Raw genomic sequence first — 26016 nt, 5'->3', positions numbered from 1 at the left:
GCCCTGACATGGAGGGTGGGGTTATGAAGAATGATTATATTTAAAATAGCTATGATGTAATATCAATGTCAATTCCATTATTTTAACAGATGTAAATTTGCTCTGCTCTTGAACTCTGGTGAATTTTGATGGCAATATTAAAGAGATACTATTAAAACTACTTAAAAGATCTATTTGTCAGAGAGAGGGAGGGGGAGAGAGAGAGAGAGAGAGAGAGAGAGAATATATATATATATATATATATATATATATATATATATATATATATATATATGCTTGTTGTCGGGGGGGGGGCAATTTAAATTATTTCCTGATATACTTCCTGCAATTATTTATTTGAAAAGCTCTGTACATTCCACTAAATTAATATAAATAAGCAGCTAAAAGGAATAAAACAAACACAGGTTATTATAGGATAATATGGATGCAGAAAAATGTACCTCTCATGGCTTATTATTATCACAAGTTTCGATACCTCTTTTCCTCCAAGAAGGTCACCATGAGTAGAATGTTTCTCCATGCAGCTCTCATTGTCACTGTGAATGCAGAGCGATTTGTGGCCACAATGGAGTGTCCATATGGCAGTTCCCATATCATTTTCCTTTTCCTCAACATCCCACCACCCAGGGCTTTTTCTGGGTTAAAAATATATTACTATAGCTCAGGGTTCTCCAGCCAGTAGCTGCTATAAAGTAGCTAGTGCATGCTTTAGAAGACCCAGGAAGAAATCATGAAATCCCCTCAAGGATTTTTTAAAAGCTTTTGTTTCTCAGTACTGCTTAGCTTATAGCTTTATTTCTAGTCCATGTTCTGCTTCCATGATAGACAAAACCTCTTAACATGATTGTGTGCATGTGTGGGGGTGTAGCTTGGGATAGTCTCCATTACTCAGAAGTTTTCACTAACAGAAAGGTTGGTGTGACCCTTAGGATAGTACTACAATGCTATAGCAGTAACTGCATATTTTTAAAGCAAAAAAAAAAAAGCACTCCAAAGAGCAAGTGATAACCATGGGATGCCAAAGCAAGGAAAATGGCACCAATGTGGGATGGATCTTCAAAAATGTTCACCATCCCATTTGCATGCAAATACCTTTCAACAGCAATTTTCAGGAAAGACTGTAACAAAGCAAGTTTGGGAAAGATTGGAGCAAAGCAGGGGCCAACTGAAAAGTGGGAGACTGGAGGACAACATTGCTTCAAAACTCTGCTCTTATTTGGAATACAAGGCAAAGCAAAACAGCTATGTGGGAGCAGCCTTTGTTAGTGTATGACTGTATGACTGTATGAGTGTATGACTGGCCCAAGGCCATTTAATGAGCTTCATGGCCGAGCAGGGATTTGAATCAAGCTCGTGATTCAAGAAAGGACTTTGGTCTATTACTTTCAAAAGATGTTAAGCCTGAAATTTAATGGGGGGGGGGGGGGTAGGGGGAGAGAGAGACAGTGGCAAGAGAGTCTGAAACAGAAAGTAAAGATTATTTTTCTCTCTTAAAGGTTTTTGTGGGTCATTGCCTCAAGTTGTTCTACATACAAGTTAATACATAGCATTACTGGAATGGGAAATGAAGGTATATGTTTTTCCTTGTCACAAAAACTACAATGTGTTACCCTATTCTACAGGACGTCCTCCTCCTCCTCTTCTCCCAGACTGGTAAATATAACCCAGGATTATAAATATATAATCCTAAATCTCTGTCCCATTTTCCTCACTGTTTTCTAGTTAACTCTGTGTTTGTGTGCTGTGTATATTTTGTCCAATTGATCTTTATTATTTTCTAAATAAAAACCCTATTAATTGAGCATCCGCTTGTTTATTAAGAGTTCTCTAGAGGAATAATCCTCATATACACAGGTGAAAGCTCTTGCAGTTACCCTCCTCTCGCTGCTTCTCCTTGTTGATAATTCCCCCAACTCACAAGGACACCACCTATTAGGGTAACACTAATGCTACACACAGCTGAGGTCCTATTTATCTGGGGTACCCTCTCTCTCCATAAGAATCTGTGTACCACTGTGCTCCACTCAGCAGCGTCTGCTTGCTAGCCTACCCCTTAAGATTATTTTTTCTTTGTTGGCTCAGGCTTCAGCTTTTTCAGTCTCAGTTCCATTCTGGTGCAACGCACCCCCTGGAGATCTTTCTACTGATCACTTTTTATTGTAATGAGTGATGAATCTGCCAGGAATAATTCTTGTGAATGTTACTGCTTTTTTAAAAAAGGCTCTTTTTAAATCCCATACATAGTCAGTGTCACTATTGCAGTGGGGGGAGGGGCTGAGATAATAGTGCCAGAATCACTGCGCTGAGCATTTTGAGAGTGATTCTAACATTTCTACCTTAGACAGGAGGAAGTTTCTCTAGCCTAAAGATCTTTATTCCAATGAAAGAGCCACTTAAGTTGGACGCTTAAGGAAGGCTTTATACTTTTCAGTAGAATTGTAAGCCAGTAAGTGCCTTGAACCATCTCTGAGTGTCCAAACCAAGTGTTAGAGGCTAGAAATGAATTTTCAGAATCATTCCAAGTACTGACAGAGCCATCTCGGCCACTGTTGAGCTTCAAATTGGTTGCTCTGTTGATGAGAATGGGAATTTGTTCTGATGAGCAGTCAAAGGAAGTAGGACCCTGATTCACTTCCAGCATCATCACTTACCCTCTAAGCCCCAGGGGGCATTACATTTGGCAGCAAATATACTTGATACTATTTAGATTAAGCCAATAGTAGTGGGCCCTTTCAGAGCTGAAGCCATCTGTGGAAAACTGCACTTCTGGTTTGTGGTTAAATTTGTTATATTACGTCTGAAATGTTCCAGCTTGGGCTTTGTGACATTCGCTGTACCACAAAACATTTCATCCACAAGACAGATGAAACAATATAACCACAAACCCAAAGTACAACTTTCCTCAGACTGCTCCAGCCATGCCCTGGGGGGGACCTCTGGAATCCATGATGGGTTAGTTTTTAATCGTCGTATCTTAAAATATGATCATGTAAAAATAAATAAAATATAAAACTAAGCAGTGGTTTTATGGTATGACACAGCAGCATTACTCGCATTAGGCCAATTTACCACTTACGATAGCAGTAATGGGACTAAAAGCCAATAAAAGTGGTCTGTACATTCAGAGATTGGCTTTTATGGCTTATTCTAAATATTATCAGGCGAATCAAAAGCTGTCATTATAGTGTCTAAAAAGCCTTCATACCTTGTAAGCAAACAGTGTGACTTTGACAAATAATCATTAATATGCCTGTGTGAAGCCAAAGCCAAGAAAAAGCAAGAAAAGGGAAAACCTGATATTTCACTTTACATAAGTCATTAAGATAATTTTAACTAGATTTAAAATGAAACAGTTTTATATGTAAAATGACTTAATTTGTACCTTTCCACCCCATTGTGTATAATACGCAGACAACTAAAAATGTCTGGCACCAGTCCTAAGAGATGTTTAGTTGCATATACTAAGAATATCTCCACAAACTCTGAAAAATGCAGTGTGCTACACTGTACAGTTAGGCCTCTCAATAGGCAAAAAGGAGTGTCACTACTCGTAAAGGCGAAGTGGCTGGCTCCCAGTTAGGATCATGAAAGCAACACAACGAGGGTACCCAAGGCAAGGTGGGTGTTTCTATATATTCACGACACTCCTGAGGAAGCAGAAAAATATGACTTAGTGATTTAACCAGCAGCAGAGAGGGGGAGTTGCATGTCAAGTATGATTCTGCTCCAAGAGGCCTAGAATGTTGAGACCAGTATGTCTAGTTTGTATGCAATACTAATTATCAGTATTTGGACATTAAAATAAATTACACTTTATGAACCATGGTTCAATTAAACTCCAATTTAGATAGGTGTCTAGGGTTGCCAGTTCCCCAAGGCTCAAAGCAAGGGACGAGTGTGTTGCCGGGGGAAGGGGCACAACAGGAGCCCTTACCTCAGTAAAAATCAGCCCCCAATGTACTGTTTGGGGTCAATTTTTAGAAAATTGGATCCTGTCATGATCCCATGCTTCCCAGGGGGTTCTTGACCCATTCTCACATCTTCCCCTCCAAGCCAAGTGAGAGTAGGGTTGCCAGGTCCCCTTGTTCTTCTGGTGGGAGTTGGGGCACCTGGCACCTACCTGTGCTGTTATGTGCTCCCAGGCCTGCATGATAATGTCACTTCCAGGGAGTGACGTCATGGTGTGGGCTGCAGCCACCCTTGGGAGTGCTCCTGTGCACCATGGAGAGGGGGCCTATTGGGCCCAAATCAGGCTGGATTCAGGCCAATTCGACCCAAATTGGGCTGCTGCAGAGCACGGGAGCCCAATCTGGCCCTATTCAGGCCTGAGCCAGCCCAATTCAGGTCCAGATTGGGACCACAAGAGCTCACTGCGCCACCTGGAACACGCCCCCAAGAAGCCTGTGCCTCCCCCACTGGCCAAGTAAGTGGGGGTGGGGGTGGGGGTGGGGGTGGAGGATGGGAGTGGGAGTGGGGGATCCTCTGCCCCCAGTGGAGGATTGGCAATCTTAGGTGAGAGATGGGGGGCAGAGACTGGGAATGGGGGATCCCCTGCCCCCACCAGGGGAATGGTAACCCTAGGGGTGTCTGAATGCAGACTGTTGGTGGTGCTAAACTAGGATTCTAGTCTGACAAATAAAGAAACTGGACATTTTTCTTCAGGCTCACTGGTAACACTTTGTCCTGATGTTTGAATGCAGAAATCCCAGTTTGTTCCCTAGGATCACCTTCTTAGTCCCCTGCAAAAAGGGAAGAAAGCACAGATCCAAACAAAATCTTGCTGCATCAACTGTATTCAGCTAAGGACAACTCTTCCCACCTCTATGCCCCCTTCCTGTTAGTGATGTCTCACCTAGAAGGAATGTGCTTCAGCAGCAACAAAATGATAACAGAGAAAGTAAAAAAGTTGCAAAAGATTATTTTTGTTCCAGAGTTTTATAGTTCAGGGATTCAGTGTAACAGCTACACAAACAGAGAGGAAGAGTGATGATTCTTAGCCAAAAGTGTAGAGGAGGAGGAGGTTTGGCTTGCTCTAGTTTTCTTCCCCACAGTTCCCCTCTTATTATTGCAAATGACAAGCAACAAGCAGACTACATATGCAGGGAGGCTTTGCAAGGGAGCTTGGAATAGCTTCAGGAAATTCTGGTTGGAGGTGTTGAAAGAAGCAGACTAGGTGGGTTTATTTATATCTGGTGGACAGAGTTTGTGCAATGAGCTTTAATTTAAACAAATCAAAGTTTATTGTGATGTCTGAATGCAGTCAGAGAATAGCAGGGACACCCAGATGAAGTGCTGTGAGCACAAGTGACAATGGGAATGTCCGGGCTGTATCCATAATACTATGTGCTGCATCACAGCCTAAATAATGTTGACATCTTTTTTATGAATACAGAATGAGAATATTTACTTGCTTTGGAAATTAGTATGCTGCATCTCCAGACTTGTTCAAGATGTTCACAACAACAAAATAGCAAAACAAAACTTAATATGCAATAAAACAAACCATAGGGAAAAAACAATAAAACAATCCAAAGGAGGAAGGGAGGGAGGCAGGCAGGCAGGCAAGAAGGCAGGCTGAGGCCAAAAGCCTACTAGAACATAAAGGCACATAAAATGTTTTACACAATGATTAAAGGTATTGGAGTATTTTAATTATTGTGTATGTTTCCTTTAATTATATATATAATAATATTTATTTTATTTAAAGCATTTCTATGCTGCCTTGTTACAATAATCTAGATGTTACCAGGGCATGCGCCGTAGTGATAAGATCTCTCTCACCCACGACGGGCTGCAGCTGGCCTGGCCACCGCTGCCACCTGTTTCTCCAACAGGAAGCCCAGGTCCAGCGGCACCCGCAAGATACAAACAAGATCCTTTAGAGGGAGTTCAACCCCATCCAGTACAGGAGACATCCTATTTGCTGGGTCCAACCCTTCTCACCAGTAATGGGGATTAAGTTTTGTTGTTAGCCTTCATCCCTAAATTGCCTCTAGCCACCTCCTCACATTTTGTACAGCCTCCCTGGATTCTGCTGGAAGAGTAAAATAGAGCTCAGTGTCATCTACATATTGGTGTCAACTCAACTCAGATCTTCTGATGACCTCTCCCAGAGGCTTCATGTTAAAAATTGTGTAGGACAAGATGAAACCTTGTGGGACCCCATATGCTAGAGGCCAAGGGGCTGAGCAGCAGTAGGCCAGCACCACACCCTTAAACATAGGACCAACCCACCACTGTCCCAACCCTGAAAGGTGGTCTAGAACAATACCATGATCGATAGTATTGAAAGCCATCAGTAAGTCCAGAAGAATTAACAGGATCACAAACACATCATGCCCATCTTCTGGCACAGGTGATTAAGTCCCCTAAACAGACATGAAACCATATTGGAATGGATCCAGACAATACACTTTATTCCGTAATCCCTGGAGTTGCCCATTTAATCATCTTACTCAAAGATGGCACATTTAAGACTAGATGGTAGTTATTCAGCTATCCTGGGTCCAGAGCAGATGTCTTTAGAAGAAGATGAACTACTTCAAGGCAAGGGTGACTACTCCCTCTCTCAAGGAGGCATTTACTCCCTGCTCCTTTCCAAATTTAAGCAGCCAGGACAGAAAAAGGTCGTACAAACAGGTGGTATGTCTCAAACTTCCATGAATCCTGTCTGCATGTTCATACTGAATGAGCTGAAAGGCATCATTCAGGACAAGTCAGCAACCTGGGACCATCAAATCCAGTCACTGCTAGAGTCCAATTTGGAATGGATGTGAGAGATTTTATCAGCAAAGTGTTGAGCAAAAATATCACAGTGGGGGGGCACAGCAGTCCAGCTCCTGCCGTTGGCCAGAATGTGACCAACCCCTAACAAACTAGAAGAGCTGGGCAGGCCTACAATGTGTGGGTGCATTGGGGGTGGAGAAATATGGTTTCTTTGTCACTGCCATCACCATGGAGTAGGCTTTTAAATGAGCTCCAGTCAGTACCTTGTCAGATTCATCACAAATCTTTCTCCACTGTTGTTATATCCATCTCCCTTGTCATTGTCTATAGTACTTCAATAAACCAAGGGGCTGCCTGGACTTTTACACCTAAGAAAGGGCACCTAGCAGTAATTGTATCAATTGCCTGAGTCATTTCCTCATTCCAGAGATCAGCTAAGGCACTGATAGGAGCACCAACCACATCAACAGGTAGATCTGCCAATGCCATATGAAAACCAATATGATCCATCAGGCAGGGAAGGGAGAGGTTGATCATCTTCATCAGTGCCCCACCCTTGTGAAATCTTTGTATCCCTGTAAGTCTAAACCCCAGCAAGTATTGATTTGTCCATGACAAGGGGACCATTTTCAATCCCCCCATTTTCAAATCACCTTCTTCTTGCCCAGAGCAGATCAAGAGAATGACCTGCGCAGTATATAAAGCCGATTATCAACTGTGACAGACCAGTGATTGTCATGGAGACCATGAAATCCTGAGCTGCTCCCTATAAGGTAGCTTCAGCGTGGATGCTGATGTCACCAAAAACAACCAGCCTAGGAGTCTTCAACACCACCTCCAAGACCACCTCCAGCAGCTTAGGCATCTCTCTGCCTAAGCTGGGCAGTCGGGCAGTGGGGTGGATAGTACAGAATTAGCAGTCACTCTAAGTATCCAAATGTTATATGATATGTATTTATGGCTATCAAGGAAAGCAGGGGGGGGGGGGGGAGAGAGAGAGAGAGAGAGAGCAAAAAAAAAAACCCAAAGAGGATGTAGCAAATCCATGTTTTGTTGTAAACTAAGGGTAAAGCAACTCACAGGTCAAGGGCAGGTGAAAGCCCAAGGCCAAGCAATCAAGCAGAGCCCAGCAAAGCACACTCTAGGGATAATTTCTGGAAGCAGTGTTCAAAAAGTAAAGATTCTTACATTCACACTTTGTTAGCAGTCAGGCCCCTTCCTTACACTGAAGGGCAGTTTATGAATATGGAATATCATAAACCCTTTCCCCCATGTGCCTTAAGCACAAGACACTGTCTGGCAAGGCAGAATAGATGCCAACCCCATCTGGAGTTGGAAAATTATCAAAAGGTGTGTCAGATTGACTAGCTGCCCAGGAATTCCTGAGTTAATCTCATCCACAACCTTCTGTCCTTCCTGCACCCACCTTCCTAATCAGGGATATTCAGGAACCTGATAGCCTCTCCTATCTAGCAATCACAGGTCATCAAGCATTTTTCACACTTATAGTCCACTTTAGGAAGCCTCTCTCAACTCCACTGTCCACCTTCGGATACAGCCATCAAGTTATTGTCTTTGGGAACAAGATGTCAGCTTTGCCCCAAAGCAATTATAGAGCAGATACATTCTGCTCTATAATTGGGCTGCCCTGCCATGTGCTCACTTTGTGTGTGTCTCACATATACCCTCAGACATGTTTCTGAGCCTTCTCCTTCCTGTTGCGAAGCACTGGTCACTCAAGCTGCTGTTTCTATGGACGTCCTCTCTCTCTCCTAGCCTGGTAAATATCACCCCATCCCAACTACTCTTTCCCACTTTTCTCCCTGCTTTCTAGTTAGCTCTCTGTGTATGCTGTGTGCATTTTCCTGTATGTTTGCCTTTTACCTCTCTGTTAATAAAGAAAACTTTACTGTAGAACATCTGCCTGCTTATTTGAGAGTTTTCTTAGGGAACAATCCTGGTATATATTGGTGGCAATCCCAGTTAGAGATGGGCATGAACGACAAAAAACTGAACCATGAGGTTCATGGGTTTTCATGAACCAGGAACCACGAACTGGCACGAACTGGGGCAAGTTTACGAACCAGTTTGTGGTTCATGGTTCATGGGGTTTAAATGCCCCTTTCCGGCCGCTTAGCAGTGGCAGGGAAAGGGGCATTTGACAGTTTAAAGGGCCCTTTCCTGCCTTGCAAGTGGCAGGTTCCTTTAAACTATCAGCTGGCAAGAGGCAGGGGGGATCCCTCTCACTGCTTCTCCTTGTACACTAATCCCCCCTACTCAGAAGGAAACTCCCTCAATTAGAGAAACAACTTAGAAAGATGAGAGAGGGCATGCTCACGTGTGTGATCTGACTAGGCAAGAAGGAGAAGGGTTCTGGGAATAATTCCAGATAGGGAGATTTCCAAGCAGGGAAATGTGTGTTGGAAGGGCATCTTGTCCTATTCAGTGAAGTGAGGTTTTGGTGGGCAATTCACATAGTCTGAATGGATATATGGTGAGTGTCTGTCCACTACAGGAAATGAAGTGAGGGATTACCACATACAGGAATGAATTCACCCTCTGGGAAATGTTAATGCTAATGCAAAAAGTTCTGTTTATGGCTAGACATGCATTAATTAATATGGGTTTTTTTTATAAATAATCTGATTATGGGGACAGCAGCTCTACTTCAGTTAGCATGGTTGGATTAGGTATCGTTCTCCTTCTAATGTTAACTTCAGGGATACTCAATCATCTGCCAGTCCACTTTACAAGTCACTTCACACAGCTGAACATTCAAACAGGATGCATATATTTGCAAAACCATTTGTGCAAAGGCATTCTCATATTGCTTTCATGAGTCTTCTCCTCTGTCTGATTCCACTTCGGTTGGTTCCCTTCTCCATTTGACATTCACCATATTCTCTAATATATAAAATATCTGCATTTACATTTAGTGATCTATTGGGGCAAGGCATCTTCTATCCCTTATGGGTGTCTGACTCGGTATTCATTAATGGAAAAGACAGGTGAATGGTTCCCATCTGGAACAATGCACACATGTTTTCAAGCTGTCACCAGGGAACTGACTTTTTTCTCCTCTTAGCCCTCTACTTCAGGTCATTTAAGTCAGTGGCGTAGCATGGGTTGCCAGCGCCTGGGGCAAGGCAAGTATTGTGCCCCCTAACCCGTGGACTGTTAGCACTCCCTGAGTCCCTTACACTAGTCCAGTATTGAACCCCTTATCCCTCAAGCACGTGTATTGTATTTTAGGAAAATACGGATGTAATTAAAGTAAAATGAATTTAATGCTAGTTTACTCAAATTTATACTTCTATAGAAATGTAACAAAGTACTCCTAATTTTAAGCAATACACATTATACTGAGAGCCAGTGTAACCTACCTCACTGGACTGTTGTGAAGGTTAAATAGAGGAGACGAATGTACACTGCTGTACACTCCTTGGAGGAAGGGTGGGTAAAAATGTAGTAAATAAAATAATTTCTAGAGCATTATCACACAAAAAAACACTATAAAATCCCTTAAATGTGAGTGTGAAAAAGAAAATAACAAACTTACACTTAGTTTATATTTAGAAAAGAAATAATAGTTCTTTTTAGGAACTCAAAACTCTGATAGTAGAGGAAGAGACAGATCCTATCTACCTATTTAGTCTAAGGATGGACATGGATGGGCAGGTCCTGCATCCATGGTGGAAGATGGAGAGAAGGGACAGAAGTGTGACCAAGCCAGGAAGAGGAGGATGTCACAGGAGAGGAAGTCGTGAGAATAGCAATCTACACATCAAAGGAGAGCAGAGCATTAAACAGTAAACAGATGCCCTGACCCTGACCTCTCTATCTTTCTAACTCTTTAGTTTGTCCCCCTCTGAAACCTGAGGGAAGGGAAAACCCTGGGGCACAGGGAGGCTCATGTGCCACTAGCACCCACCTGCCCCTGGCTGGGTGCCAGAGGGGGAGAGCATCGGGGTGGCAGTGATTGGGGGACTTTCCTGATCTTCTGCCCAGGACTCCGTAATTGCTCTTCAGCCACACACTCTGGCACCCAGAGTGGCTCTGCTGGAGCCTGGGCTTTCCTGCTACACATGCGAAGAACCTCCATGTTCAGGGACAGTCAACCCAGCACAGCTGTCATTATACCATATTTGTTTCTTGTTTTGTTCAGAGCATGCCTGTTCCTTTCCCTGCGGAGTTAGGAATATGGTGTACAAACTGATCCTCCATGAAATAGAATGTTTTTTTATTTACTATTTCAGTTGTTATTACTTCCTCGAGTGATAAAGGAACAGTTCCAGCTCTCAGAATGAGAGTATGTCAATCCACTAGACAAGAGAGACAACAATAATCATACCTGGGTGTGTAAACTTATCTATCTTCAAGCTTGTAATGTTAAATATAGTGATTCTCTGCTAATTCTTAGACTGATCTCCCCCAAATGGTTAATAATCAGTGTGCTATTTAACCCCAGTGCATGCTAGTGGAAACGGTGATCACAATAGTCGTGAACTCGATGGTAGCAAAGTCTGGGGTTCCTCTGGGGTCCCTCCCTGTCCCTTTGCTGTTGGATCTCTTTTGAGACAGTTGAGAAATTCGTGGAGTTTGGGGGGGGGTGCCTGGGTAGGGGAGTGACCTCAGCAGGGTACAATGCCATAGAGTCCACCAGGCAAAGCTGCCAAACGATCTCTGTGGCCTAGAGATCAGTTGTAGATCTCCCAGTTGTAATTTTGGAAGATCTCCAGCCACTACTTGGAATCTGGCAACCCAGCATTATGGATGAGGTGAAGAAGCACTTTGGTCACCTGGAACCAGAATTGCTGGCTGGCATATCCTTCTCCCGGCCCTACGCATATTTTTTCACCCCCTGCCCATCCCTCCCTGCAGAGTTCGGTAAATGCTCATCTCCCCCCCCCCCCCACACACACACATATGCATGCTTTCAGCTTGGGGTGGGTGCAATGGGCACCCGAGCCCAGCCATGGAGCTTCTGCTGGGGCAAAAGCTGCTGCCATAGACCTTGTAGAGCAGGTAGACCTGGCCTCTGGCCTTTCAGAAGCCAGGCTGATGTGGGGGGGGGGGAGGTGGTGGAATGCACCTCCCAGGGCATAATACCTGATGGCACAGCACACTCCTGCGCTCCAAGATGATTTTGGCCCAAAGTTGCCCCAGTTCAACCCGTTGTGGAGTGCAGGAGCACTCCAAGACCCATTCTGCCTCCCCAGCAGTGCTCCTGGGCTCTTCAGCCACCCAAATTGGCCACCTCAGCTTCTTCCCCTGCAGCAAGGCATCCACAGGCTCCCACTGGGTGTCTGTCACTGCTCCTGAGTGTGCCTGCAATTACGATGCCCGTGGGACTACATCTCCCAGCATGCTTCTGTCCCAGCTGGCCCTCCAGCCAATGAGAGCAAGCAGCCCCACTCGGCATCCAATTAGGAGGCCATGGTGAAGAAGAGGGTGGGTGCGCAGCTGTTTGGTGCTGAGGTGCAGAGATCCAGCGTGAGTGGCCACTTGGGGAGGGGAGGCTGGATCATTGTGAGGAATGGGTCTGGCTGGAAAAATTTTGTGCCCCTAAGAAGCCTTAAGAAGATTGCACCCAGGGCGACCACCCCTCTTGACCCACCACACTATACCACTGATTTAAATGACTGTACATGTACAAAGAGAGGATGAACTGTGAATGGTCTGTGCCAGCCTAAGTGACATCAGGCCCGGCCACTCTGCCCTCCCTCTGCCCAGACTGGGGCTCAGGGGAGGTGGCAATGTCAGGCCTGGCCACCCTGCCCTCCCCTCAAGTGCATCAGGGTGTGGCGGAGACGGCAATGTCTGGCCTGCCTGCCCTGCCCTTTGTAGAGCCTGTTGTATTTTTTTCTCTACAACAGGCTTTATTACTAGTTTATATGTGTGTGTGTGTAACATACATATATTACAGATTTATCCAATTAAAATTAAAATAAAATGTAAAATATTGTAATGTATAACAAAGGTTATTTAGTAGGCAGATACTGAATTAAAAAAAAAATACAAAGCGAAATCTCTCTCTCCCCGGGAGTTTTATTCAGATCAGTTTGTTTTAATGATAAGAGATTAATATCATCTTTATTATTTATGCTCTGAAGTAATTCATGATTAAATAATATAAGAAAGCAGGCTACAAATTTACCTTTTAATTATAGATGTGGCAATGCTGCTAAACTGTGTTCCTGTCTCCACTATCTTGGGAATCTACTAGCAGCTTGGCACCTGAGTCCTTCTGCCAATGCCACAACAAAGTGTTTTCCTTACCATTCAAAGTGCTTACAGGGATTTTCCAGCAAAGTTGGAAAGAAGTATTGAGTGCAAAGATGTACCTGTCAGCAAGAAGACCTTTTATTTTTAAGTTGGCTGGGGAAATTGGGATAGATCCAACTATCCTCCAAGGAGCTTTCCTCCCGCCTAAGGAGCCTTCCCCCAAGCTAAGTGGCTCTCAGTGGGAGAATCACTTAAGTTGGAATGATGCTGCTTAGGCTGGAGGAAGGCTTCTAACTTTGCTCAGTGGAGGACACAGAGTAGGATCTACCCCACTCAACAGAGAAACGTCAGGCACTTTCCTAGCCTTGGACTGCAATCCTGCATGATGTTGTTATTTATAGTCCGCCTTGCTTAATGAGATGCAAAGTGGATTACATGGTGTGAGTGAAAACACAGTATAATCAACAGCTAGGACATTCACTGAGCAAAGTACAATAATGAACAACAGTTAATTAGGACATTCAGTGAAAAGAGATGCAATATGGTATGGTAGTAGAAAATTTGAAAAAACAAGCAGAGAGACAAGCAGAAAGAGGAAATCTTTCTGAAACAAAGCATAACTAATTTAGATGGCATGTTTAGCAACATGGAACCTCCCTAGTAGGTGCATGTTTACATCAGCAGACAGTACCCGACAGAGTACTATCCCCGGTCCTACCAAGGCATCTTTCAGAGCTACTTCTTATGATATAGCCCCATAATCTGGATAGAAAGTCCTCCTGACTAATTCAGTTTTGCATAGTTTGCAGAAAGCCAGGAGAGTGGGAGCTACCCTGACCTCCTCAGCAGGCCATTCCATAAAGTGGGGCTACGACAGAGAAAATACACGTGCAGGCAGCTATTGATTTTGCCCGACTGCAGGGCGATACTTACAGAAGGCCCTGTCCAGATGAGCAAAGCTACTGTGGTGGAACATGCTGCTGCAGTATCTTGCTCTCTAGTGGTTATGTGTATGCAGTCTGCTTTTGGTTTACATTTTCATTCCCAGTTTCCCAGCTGAAAAAGAAATAAGCGTTCAGCTCCCTGTGTTTTAAAAGGTTTTAAAAGTGGAATGTTTGCCAGAATCTGATGTAGAGTTTACTGAACACTGTCAACTACAAAGTGCCCTGTCTAGTTTTATTTAGGAAATAGGATGACATTCTCATTTGTAAATGGGAATGTATACGAACATAAGGAGTTGTCAGACAACTGGTCCATCTAGAACAGCTACTATCTGAGATCAATTAACTGGATATGCTAGGGACAGACCTGGGATCTTTGCATGCAAAGTTATTCCACTGAGCCTCAACTTCAATCTATACTAGTAACTACAGTTTTTAATAGTGAGTTTACAGTGAAATCCTAGGCAGAGTTACACTTTTCTAAGTTCACTGAACTTAGATCCATAAGCGCTGTTCCCTTGAGGTTTGCCCAAGCCTCTTGCTCTCCTAGCCAAGGATGCTGGCATTCAAAGCTACTCTCTTCTCCCGTGGACTGGACCCCTCTTCAGGATAGGTAGATATATTTGCTTCCTCTTCCTTTATTCCCAATTTCTGACTAAGCTTCCTAGGACTTTCTGTGTGTGCATGTGAGTATTTTTACCCCGTAATTGCGAGTGTATGTGCATGTCATTTTTTTCTTAATAAAAGTTATTGTTGGACCTTAAGAACCAGTCTCGTTTGCTATCTTGGGAAGAGACCTGGTAGAAACTGGTGACAGATCCCTGTGGTTACTGGCCTCTTGCATAGCTGTTCTCCTTGCTAGCTAATTCCTCTACAAATCATTTTATTGCAAGGAGACCAGTTCCGGTAACAATGTCACCTCTTTTCATACTCAGAATAGCAGAAAAAGATCATGAAAATGAAGTGAGTGAAGAACTGAACTACAAAAAAGTAAACACCCACCCACTCAGAGTCCTTTCCTTCCATTCCTTTCTTTCAAGCTCCTTTGATCCAATGATCTTGAGCAGCGGATAAGGAGTCTTTTATTTCTTTAAGGAAAATATGGTGGAACCCACTCACTCGTAGTCGTTGCCCTCATGGCCAAGTAGTTCATCGGAATGGACCGCTGGTTATCCAACAGCTGTCCTACAGATACTGTCCATTCGTTTAGACTCTGCAATGTTGTTTCTCTGTGACTCCATTTAAAATCTCTTTCTTTCCCAGGAGATTTCATTGCAGAGTTCAAGAGCCACTCAGCTTATAAAACTGCAATTAATAGCAGCAATCTGGAAATATGCTACATTTGATAGACTCTGTACCCACTGGAAAGGAGTCTTTAAATCTGCTCTTTTACAACTTAAAGGAAGGGTTGCATTGATTAATTCACTTGATCACAGGCCTGAAGCTGACAAGGCATCTTCCCAGGTTTCTAACCCTCTGGGATTGGCATCATCACTTTTTTTTCAGTCACATTTCCTCCCTTGCTCTTCTAAGAGGAGAAGAAGTTATGCAATTGGTATTGAAAACATTTTAGCTGGTGGTCCTATGAATAAGTAATGGCATCACAAATAATCTTCTATTAAAATCTATGCCCTCTCCCCCTTTCCAACTTCAGCTCAAGTGAGAAAGCAAGCTGGTTTTGAGTAGGAAAGCAGCTTGCCCATTGCTCCAGGAGACCTGCTTCCCCCCCACCCATACCCTTTCAAAAACCCAATCGCTGTGTGTACACACTTCTCACCATCTAGGATGATTGTCTAGGATTTCAGTCAATGTCAGGACTAGAATCAAAAGGATTCCTTTTCTAATCGATTTTGTTATTTCAGAGGGAAAACATTACCAGATTTTTGAGAAATGGAAATTTTTCTTGCTACTTAATATTATTAGTAAGCAGCATTGAAAATAAGTTAATGTGAATGTAAATTAACATTATTAAATACAGAGAATTCTCCAAATTAGATGTGTAACTAAGCTTTTATAAGGCTTTGTACAAAGAATGTTTTCTAGGAAGTCTTGAAGGCAGTACTCCCTCTCAAAAAGAGACGAACTCCCTCTCAAAATGACCAAATAACTAGACATGCCCAAAGCAATGTTCCCTCTAAGCTTTGCAGTGTTGTCAGCTAAAAATCTACTTTGTGAGTCGAAACAACAACTTTCATTACAGTTTTGAGTGCACTTCCTTTTTAAAAAAATGTTTTTCAGTCTACAAACATACAAAACATACAAACAAACTGCAAACTACTTTAATTTGTATTGTTTCTTGCTTAGAAACAATAATGCAAGCAGTCATTCATACATGGATTATAAATACCAAACTAAATTACTTTGCAGGTAAAGTTATTAATACTTTTCCTTCCCAACTGTTTGATACACAGATATAAATATATCTGAGGACATGTGCTAGGATCTACATCCCATCCTGGGCATGTTAGCCTTCTCTATTCCAACATGATTGCAGCAGGTAGGTAGAGAGATTTACAGTATAATTCTGTAGAAAGTAACTCCAGTCTAAGCCCATTGATTTCTATCCTCTGTACAATCCAAAACCAAAAAACAAGTAATACATTTTGATTACAATCAAAACAATTTAACAATAAAAGCCATTAGGTGAAAGGGCCACAAAAATCAGCATATACTTCTGTATAAAAATGGATATGTTCATGCTGATTACAAAGAAGTAGTTGTATTAGTCTGTTGCTACAAAATAAAGCAGACGCCCAGCAGCACCTTAAAGACTACCACATTTATTTCAAGATGAGCTTTTGTGAGTCAGTGTTTACTTCTTCAGATATGTATGGAAATCAACCTGAGACTCATTCTTACATTTTCTTTTTCCCACATAATGAATCTGCACTTGAAAGACTCATGACTAGAGATGGGCATGATCCAAAAAAAAATATCGATTAAGCTGTTCGTGGATCCGGGCCACTGCCGAACCCAGGCCACCGATTCTAACTGATCAAGTTCCATTTCCGATCCAGAATCGGGAAGGCCTAAGCGGGAGGGTGCCCCGCTGTTTCCAGCGATATAGGAATGGTGGTTGGTGGCAGCGGCTGCCAGGCCCGGCAGGCAGGGGGAGGTGGCGATGAGCCGCCTCCCTTCAGGGAGGGAGGGGACATTCACACACACACACACACACACACACACACACACACACACACACACTTAGAGTAGAGGGGGGGAGTTTTTAACCTGGCAACGAGCCGCCTGCCCTCAGGGAGGGGACATTCCCAGGGCCAGATCTACGGTTGCCAGCGCCCAGGGCAACCGTAGTCAGGCTCTTGCATGCATGCACACTCCTGGGTGCCCCCCCCCCCCCCACGCAGCAAGCCGGCTGTCTCGGTGCGCTGCGAAGCTGGTAGCAGCGCGAGTGGCTCGGCTACTGCCCGCACCATTCACCTGCCCCTCAAGACAAGGGGCAGCCGGCTTGCCCACGTGCCCCTTGTCCTGGTGAAAGGCAAATGGCGCAGGCGGCCTCCCAGCCACCCGCACTGCCTTTTGCCTTTCCCCAGGACAAGGGGCGGCTGGCTTGCCCACATACCTCTTGTCCTGGGGAAAGACGAACGGCGCGGGCAGCCTCCCAGCCTCCCGCGCTGCCTTTTGCCTTTCCTTTGTGCCCATGGCTTCAGAACACCCCCTTCCCCCTCCCTCCCCTGGGTTGCTGCTCCGTGGTTGGAAGGAAGCCTGCTAATCAAGGAAAGCTGGGCTTCCATTTGTGTTTCGGGGGCGACAGAAGGAGGGCAAACACAGCTCATTCCCCTGGCTCCGTTGCCCCAGGAATAAATTACTGGCGCAAGAGTGTCTGCAATTCCGAACAGAAACCGATACATCCGATCAAGTCCCGAACAAGCAAACCCCCGACTGCTGGATCGGTTGCTGTGGACAGAACCGATTAGCTGAGTCACAATGGTGCAAACGCCAAAATTGGGGTTTTTTTGAAATCGTAATTCAGATCGTGCCCATGTCTACCCATGACAGAATTCATTCTTGATCTTAATCCCCGTCCTGTCCAACCTGCCCCATAAGAAGGATTTTAATTTTAATTTCTGCAGTGACTCACAGAAGCTCATTCTGAAATAAGTTAATCTTAAAGGCACCACTGGGATTTTGTTTTACATTCATGCTGACTGGCTTTCTTGTGTTCAGGTACGATTCTGACTGTGGATTTCTTAGCTTGGGCAGTTAGCCATTACCCTATACAAGCACCTGAAAATCTAACACCATACAACATTTGGAACAAAAGTGCTTTAGACAATTACAAAACATATAAAAGCTGTCCAAATGTAGAATCTCTCTCATAGACTTCTCTTCTTCTCCATGTCACAAATGAAATGTGGCTCATTGACTCTTTTCACAAAAGCTCAGGAATGGCAAACCTGGTGCCTTAGTAACTTTGTGCATGTAACTTCAATAGCCTGAAGTCAATTTGCTAGTTTTCTGGGGCAAATAAACAAGATCTGCACAGTGTTGCAGCTCAGAGGGACAGGACATGAAAATACAGAATTGCAAGCTTTGATTTTTCTTTAGAATATTTATGTACCACCTGTATAGAGAACTGCTTGAGGTGGCTCACAAACAAAAAACAACATAATTTTTAAGAAGTCAGGATGACAGGAGGAAACATTTCCAGATTGCTTCAATCTATCATCATTAGGATACCCTAAAACTCGGCCCATCAGCAAGTTGCAAGCTAGTTAACATCAACAGGATCAAAACCTAAGCCTCTGGAATTGGCCAGTAACCCCTGGTTTTGGACAAAGTGAAAGAGGAGACATTGTGGCACCAAAAGAGTTTCAGTTTGGTGGCCATCTTGGTCTGCAGTAGAACAGCAGCATCAGAGTCTAGTAGCACCTAAGAGACCAACAAGATTTTCAGGGTATAAGCTTCGGAGAATCAAAGTTCCCTTTTTCTTTGCATCTGAAGAAAGCTTTGACGCTGGAAAGCTGAAAGTCTTGTTGGCCTCTAAGGTGCCACTGAAACCTTGCAAAATCTTTAAGGCTTCCTGTTTAGTTCTGCACCTATGACTCCCCTGTGAACAATGAGGCTTTCCCTCAGCTTCTGCTGCAGGAGAGAAGGCAAGTCAGACACAGCTGCCCTTGGAGGCTCACTTTAGCTTCAGATCCAGATTTGGGATGGGGAGCGAAGAAGCACTATGTGAGCCTGTGGCCCTGCAGAGAGGAATGAGGCTTTAAAAAGGAAAATGAGAGACCCAAGCTGGAGCCAGCCTGAAAGCGGCTGCAATAAAATAAACCCCCAACAGTTCGATCCTAAGCGTGCAGCTCAGCCCCCTCACCAGCTTCAGCATCTGACAGCCTGGCACCAGCATCCCTACTGAGTGAGTCACATGAAGGCAGTATCCTGTCTGGCAAGTAACTCCCTCCCCCCATCATGTGTTCTGTTATTTCCATGTTGAGCACCATCTCCCTTGCAGGAGAAGCCTGAGGAAAAGTAGGAATTGAGCAGTTCTACCCTCTCTTCATCACCTGCTACAATTTCACTTCCCTGTCCCTGCAATGGGCCCACCATGTCCTTGCTCTTTTTCTTACTTTGAACATAAGCAAAGAACCCTTTTTTGTTGTTTTTAGCATCTCTTGCTAGCCTAAGCTCACACTCTTCCAACAAGCACTGGTTATTTGCTTATATTCATCCTTGGTAATGAAGGATTTCCTAAACAAGTCTTTTTTATTTCTCAATTCACTAGAAAGCTGTTTATGAAGCCACTATGGCTTCTTTAAGCTCCTCCCATTTTTCTTTCTCCTAGGAATCGTTTGTGATTCTGCTTTCAATATTTCACTTTTAAGAAACTCCCACCCCTCTTGAACTTGCTTCTCCTTAAGAATTTCTGTCCATGTGAGTCTACCCAGCATAGTTTTGAGTTTTTAAAAATTTCCTTTCCTGAAGTTCAACCTATATGTCTGACTACGTACACCTTTTCCCTTCCCCAAGACTATAAATTCCAAAATTACATGGTCACTGCTACCCAGGGTGCCCACTACTTTCACCTCATCAACCAGTTCTTCCCTGTTGGTGAATATCAAGTCCAAGATAGCAGAACCCCTTGTTTCCCTCTCTACTTTCTGAAAAATGAAGTTGTCAGCAAGACAAGTGAGGAATGTATTTGACCTTTCATTTTTAGCAGAGTTAGAGCAAAGCTAGAAGTGATGAATTACACTTGAATGGCAAGTGAACAGACTCATATGTATTCTTCCCTGTTCACTTGCACTCCACTTGCACTCCATTCTATCACATAGAGATCAAGTGGAGTGCAAGTGGAGTGCAAGTGAACAGGGAGGAATAAATGTGAGTCTATTCACTTGACGTACAAGTGTAATTTGTCACTTCTAGCTTGGCCTTTAGACTTCCAACAAATATCCGGGTAATTGAAATCTCCTATGGCCACTGTGTCCCTTCTCTTTGCGAACTTTGTAATTCATTCTAGGAGTTTCTCATCCAAGTCTTCTGCTTGGCTTGGTTGTCTATAGCAGACCCCCACCATAGTATCACTATTATTTCTTATTCCTTTTATTTTTACCCAGACCAGATTGTCAACTGAATTTCCATGCTCAGATACATGTATTTCCTCACAAGTATATAATCCTTTACATATAATGCTACTCCTACCCCCTTCCTTACTTGTCTATCTCTTTTGAACAAGTTGTATCCCTCAGTCCTAGTATTCCAATTGTGAGTGCCATTCCACCAATTTTCAGTAATGCCTAGTAATATGCATGAACTAGATAACACTATGGTAAACCATAAAAACAAACAAAATAATCCCATGATGTATTGTCAAAGGCTTTCACGGCCGGAGAACGATGGTTATTGTGGGTTTTCCGGGCTGTATTGCCGAGGTCTTGGCATTGTAGTTCCTGACGTTTCGCCAGCAGCTGTGGCTGGCATTTTCAGAGGTGTAGCACCAAAAGACAGAGATCTCTCAGTGTCACAGTGTGGAAAAGATGTTGGCAGGTCATTTATATCTACTCAGGAGGGGTGGGGTTGAGCTGAGTCATCCTGTAAGAGTTTCCCAGGGTGTGGAATGCTAATGGCGGATGGCTTCATTGTATCCTGAGGAGGTTCTTTTGCATATGGATTGGTGCTTGATGTGCTAATCTTCTCTGCAGGGCTATTGTCGGGTGTAGAGTGTTTTGTTAGCCTGGTGTTTTTCAGAACTGGAAACCATGCTCTGTTCATTCTTAAGGTTTCTTCTTTCCTGTTGAAGTTTTGCTTATGCTTGTGAATTTCAATGGCTTCCCTGTGCAGTCTGACAAAGTAGTTGGAAGTGTTGTCCAGTATTTTGGTGTCTGGTGCCTGTGACCCAGGTGTGATGCTGCCAGTCAGAGTAGACAACACTAACCTTGATGGACCAGTAGTTTGATTTGGCATAAGGCAACTTCATGTGTCTATGTACCATTGTATGTGTCCTTGACCATTCACTTCATATCCAAAGGGAGGGAAACATGAAGAAGGGCCTGAGGTGATGAATGCAGTTCCAAACAGGATCATATGGAAGCCTACGACCCCCAGAGCACCCTGGACCCAACTATAGGCTTCATAGTTTAAAACCAGCATCTTGAATTGTGACTGGAAATGAACAGGCATCCTAAGAATATCTTTAAGATCTGTAGTGGACAACAGCTACTAATTGTGTGGCTGCATTCTGGAATAATAGCAGAATCCAAATTGTCCAGAAGGACAGCTCCCCCCTACCCCCCACCCCCACCCCCACCCCCAGAGTGCAATGCAGTAATCTAACCTGGAGGAGGCAAGAAAATGGATCAAAGGCACCAGACCACACTTCTAAAGGAAGGGTGGCAGCTTGACAAACCAGCCAATGTTGATGAAGGCACTTCATTCTACCAATGAAATCCTAGGCTATATACCATCTCTATGGGCACTTCCCAAGCATCAAGTACTATGGATTCAAAGGGCAGCTTTGATTGATAAGCAAATTGGATTGCAGCACTGGAAATCCCATATTCCTCCCTCTGTTGTTGTTTGGGCCAATGACATGTACAAGGAAGAGACTTGCATACAACATACTCCTGAAACATTCACTTCTATCTGGCAAGATTTCCTGTATCTCTTTGAGCAGGGGTGCCTCACCTCCTCTACTCCTTGCTCAACTCGTTCCATATTGCTGTCTCTCACCCTCCACCCACACCCTATTCTCACTCCCCCTTTTATTTCCTTAATCTCTACTTTTAGTTGCTTGAGTGTTTGCAGCTCTTATTTTGTTCTTGTAGATCAGCTATGTTGGAGAATAGGGTGGGTGGTAGGGTTACAGTGAGTTTGTTATATTTACTTCCTATGGAGAAAAATAATTTTTAAAATGTTAATGGGAAATCTGGACATCCAGCTGTAGGTTGGCCCTAACGGCACCCCCGTTTTGAACTTGCTCTTTCAGAGGTAGGACAACCCCAAGAAGAGTAAATCAAGATGGGTTGCTGTGTTAGTCTGTCTGTAGCAGTAGAAAAGAGCAAGAGTCCAGTAGCACCTATAAAACTAACAAAATTTGTGGTATGGTATGAGCTTTCATGAGCCACATATCTGATATCTGAGAATATCAGATAATCTGATATCCGAGAATATCAGATATCAGATATCTCACTTCTTCAGATATCTGAAGAAGTGAGTTGTAGCTCATGAAAGCTCATACCCTTCCACAATTTTTGTTAGTCTTATAGGTGCTACTGGACTCTTGCTCTTTTCTACTCCCATGAAGAGTAGACCCATTCATTTCACTGCTTTGGAACTGTTTTGTAAGGACTCCTTCAAAAAAGCAAATATGATCATTATGATTTTTTTTAATGTACATAATTTACATCTCACCTTTCTCCCCAACGGGGACCCAAAGCAGCTTACATCATTCTCCTCTCCTCCATTTTATCCTCACAACAAACCTGTGAGGTAGGTTAGTCTGAGAGTGTGTAACTGGCCCATGGTCACCCAGTACACTTCTACAGCAGAGTAGTGATATCCGCACCTAGGTCCTCCAGATCCTGTTCTGACACTCTAACTGCTAAACCACTCTGAATAATGCAATCTGAACAGAATCAAATCTATTTGAACCTACTTTGAGCAGCTTCAGATTGTCAGCTGCTTCATTAGGCTCCCCCTCCCATCTATTGTCTAAATCCTTCTTGATACAGAAAGCAGTTATAGAAAGGTCAGGCAAGGAACCGAGGAACTGCCTGTTCTAAGCTAATGAGGCACATAGCAGCTGAATGAAAGATGCTAATGGGTGCATCTTCTTCCAATCAGTGTGATTCTTTAGAGGAACTATGAAAATGTGAATATACATATATATAGGTCTTGAGCAAACTGTTTTCTGCACGAAGGTGTGTGTTTTTTTTTGCAGTGAATGTTTGCAGGAGCTTTTAATGTGATATTTAAATCAATACATTCCATCCCCTCCATTTTTTTGTGCTAGTTATACTTTGCCGCAGCACTTAAAAATCCAGTCCACAGAAGTATTATACATTGCCATGCAATAATGATTTCTTTGAGAACCCCTGCAGTTATCTTTCCAAAACTCTGCAAGGAATTTTCCTAGGATCATTTCTGATTTCCTCAGACTTTTGTTCCAATTAGACAGAAACAAAATAATAATGAGCTAAAAACTTGGGGTTTTTTGGAATACCTGTACTTAGCTTAGCTGAAAATTTTACAGGCGTGGTACCTAAGGGCTCCTCTTCATTTCTGTGTGTTTCATGGACAATGTGTAGGACAAGCAGGAACATTTATTTGGATGAAATCTAGTAGGCATTTCCTCATATGGATAGCTTACTTCCCATTGCATTTCATCTAATCATGAAAAGAGCTAAAAACAGTGAATTGAAGGCTATCCATTGAAAACAGTGGGACATTATTCAAAAACTAATCCAAATTTTGAAGCAATTGCCCAACTACTGCATGAAACAAAAACTATTGAAACAAGACTATAAAAGGGATAAAGCTACCAAACAACCATCACACTAAAACTTAGGTGGTCTTTAGATTAGAGGGAGAACTGTGTTCTGTGCAAATTTGGTGCCATTATCTGCTAACAAAAGCTGCTGTAGCACAGTAGTGAAGTGGTTGGGTGCAAATCAGCCCTCTGCTGATTCGAATCCCACTACTGCCATGAGCTCAGTCGGTGGCTTTATGTAAGCCACGCCTCTCAGCTCCAGCTCCCCAACTGAATAGTGGGAATAATAACACTGATTTGTTCACTGCTCTGAGTGGGGCACTAATCTGTCTAGAAGAGTGGTATATAAGCACAGTTTAAGAGTGGTATATAAGCAGCTCCCCCAACTCTCATATACATTTCCTGAACCTTAAAAAACCCCACACTGATTTGAATCCCAAACAGGTAATGTTCTACCCAGAAATAAACAATTATAGCAAAAATCCCTTCCCCTTCCCAGCCTAGATTCAGAATTATAATGAATTTTTTTCTCTGCCCAGTACACAGGAGTTGAAGAGAGCCGACAACTCATATAATATTAATAATAACAACATAATAACATTTGATTTTTATACCATCCTTCAGGACAACATAACACCCATTCAGAGCAGTTTACAAAGTATATTATTATTATTCTCACAACAATCACCCCGTGAGGTAGGTGGGGCTGAAAGCTGTGACTGACCCAAGGTCATCCATCTGGCTTCAAGTGTAGGAGTAGAACATCAACCCCGGTTCTTCAGATTAGAGTCCTACCACTCTTAACTAGACATGGGCACGAACAGAAAAAAAACAGAACAAGCTGTTCATTGTTTGTTGCCATCCATGAGCAATGAACAACAAACAGTAACGAACATGACCCTGTTCACAAACATGTTCATTGTTCATGGCCCTTTAAAGATACCTTTAAACTATCAGCTGGCAGGTGGCAGGGGAAATTCCCCCCTGCCGCCTGCCAGCTGATAGTTTAAAGGGCCCTTTCCTGCCACGTGCAAGGGGCAGGGCCCTTTAAACACCCCACAAACTGACCTTCCCAATGTCCAATACCCATGAAATTTGCAGGGGACATAGTCCTCACTGTTCTCCAAAGACCTCCCAAGTTTTAGCGAAATTGCACCTCACGAAAGGCATGATCCATGTGCCCCTCCTTTGCTGTCATTTTCTGTTCACGGGCAAAAATGGAACTGCCTGTTGGAAGGCAGCTGATTTGAGTGGTTACAAACTGACCTTCCTAATGTCCAATACCCACCAAATTTGCAGGAGATATAGTCCTCACTGTCCTCCGAAGACCCCCCAAGTTTCAGAGAGATTGCACCCCGGGAAAGGCATGATCCATGGGTCCTTCCCTTTGTTGTCATTTTCTCTTCACAGTGGCAAAAATGGGACACTCTGGTGGAAGCTACTTTGAAAGGTTACAAACTGATCTTCCCAAAGGGACAAAAAGGTGTCATTTGTAACAATGACAGTTGGGTGTTGGACTGATAAGGATTCCTTGCGCATATATACAGTAAGAGAGAGATTCTGGCCAGATTCTGATAGGAACATAAATGATTTTTGAACAAAATTTGATATACTGAGGTCCTATAAAAAATGTTTAAATTGGGAAGGTCTGATTACTTCAGTAGATGTTCCAGTTAAATGTGTTCAGCCAGAAGCAAGCCCAACTGTGGTTTTAGTATTTCAGTCTACTATCTGCACAGGTGAAGTACTTTATATAAAGCCACTGTCCATACTATACCATAAATATCAAAAGTGAAACCTGATTGAAGCCACAAAGCAATATAGCAGATCAGATATAATAAACCCTCACAAAACTGGTTGACATTCACATGGAATGGGTAGGAGAGAAAAGAGGGATAAAAAAAACCAGAAGAAACCAAAGAGGGGGAAGAAGAGTAAAACACAAACATTTGCATACAGAGGAAGCCCAAGAGGGAGGAGAGAAGGGGAATTAAAAAAAAAAACAGAGGGGAAGCTCAAAGCTAGGGGGGGCAGAAAAACACACACACATACCGAGAAAACCCGAGTGCAGTACAGAAGGAGGAAGGAATATTTTAAAATGCACAGGGAAAAGGAGGCGAGAGAGAAAATAAAAGTAACACAGCACAGGTAGCCCTGTGTGGGGATGAGGAGAAGGGTATT

At 43.3% G+C, this 26016-nt stretch overlaps 1 protein-coding gene across 1 annotated transcript in view; it reads right to left on the bottom strand.

Annotated features, from left to right (window-relative positions):
• Positions 1-26016, bottom strand: part of MDFIC2 (MyoD family inhibitor domain containing 2) — an 85456-nt gene that overhangs the window by 53439 nt on the left and 6001 nt on the right. The gene's annotated exons all lie outside the window — the stretch shown is intronic.

The sequence above is a fragment of the Eublepharis macularius genome, chromosome 4 (assembly GCF_028583425.1).
Source record: "Eublepharis macularius isolate TG4126 chromosome 4, MPM_Emac_v1.0, whole genome shotgun sequence".
Lineage (NCBI taxonomy): Eukaryota > Metazoa > Chordata > Lepidosauria > Squamata > Eublepharidae > Eublepharis > Eublepharis macularius.
Note: the sequence above shows the minus strand (reverse complement) of the source record. Positions and strands in the feature narration are given on the sequence as shown.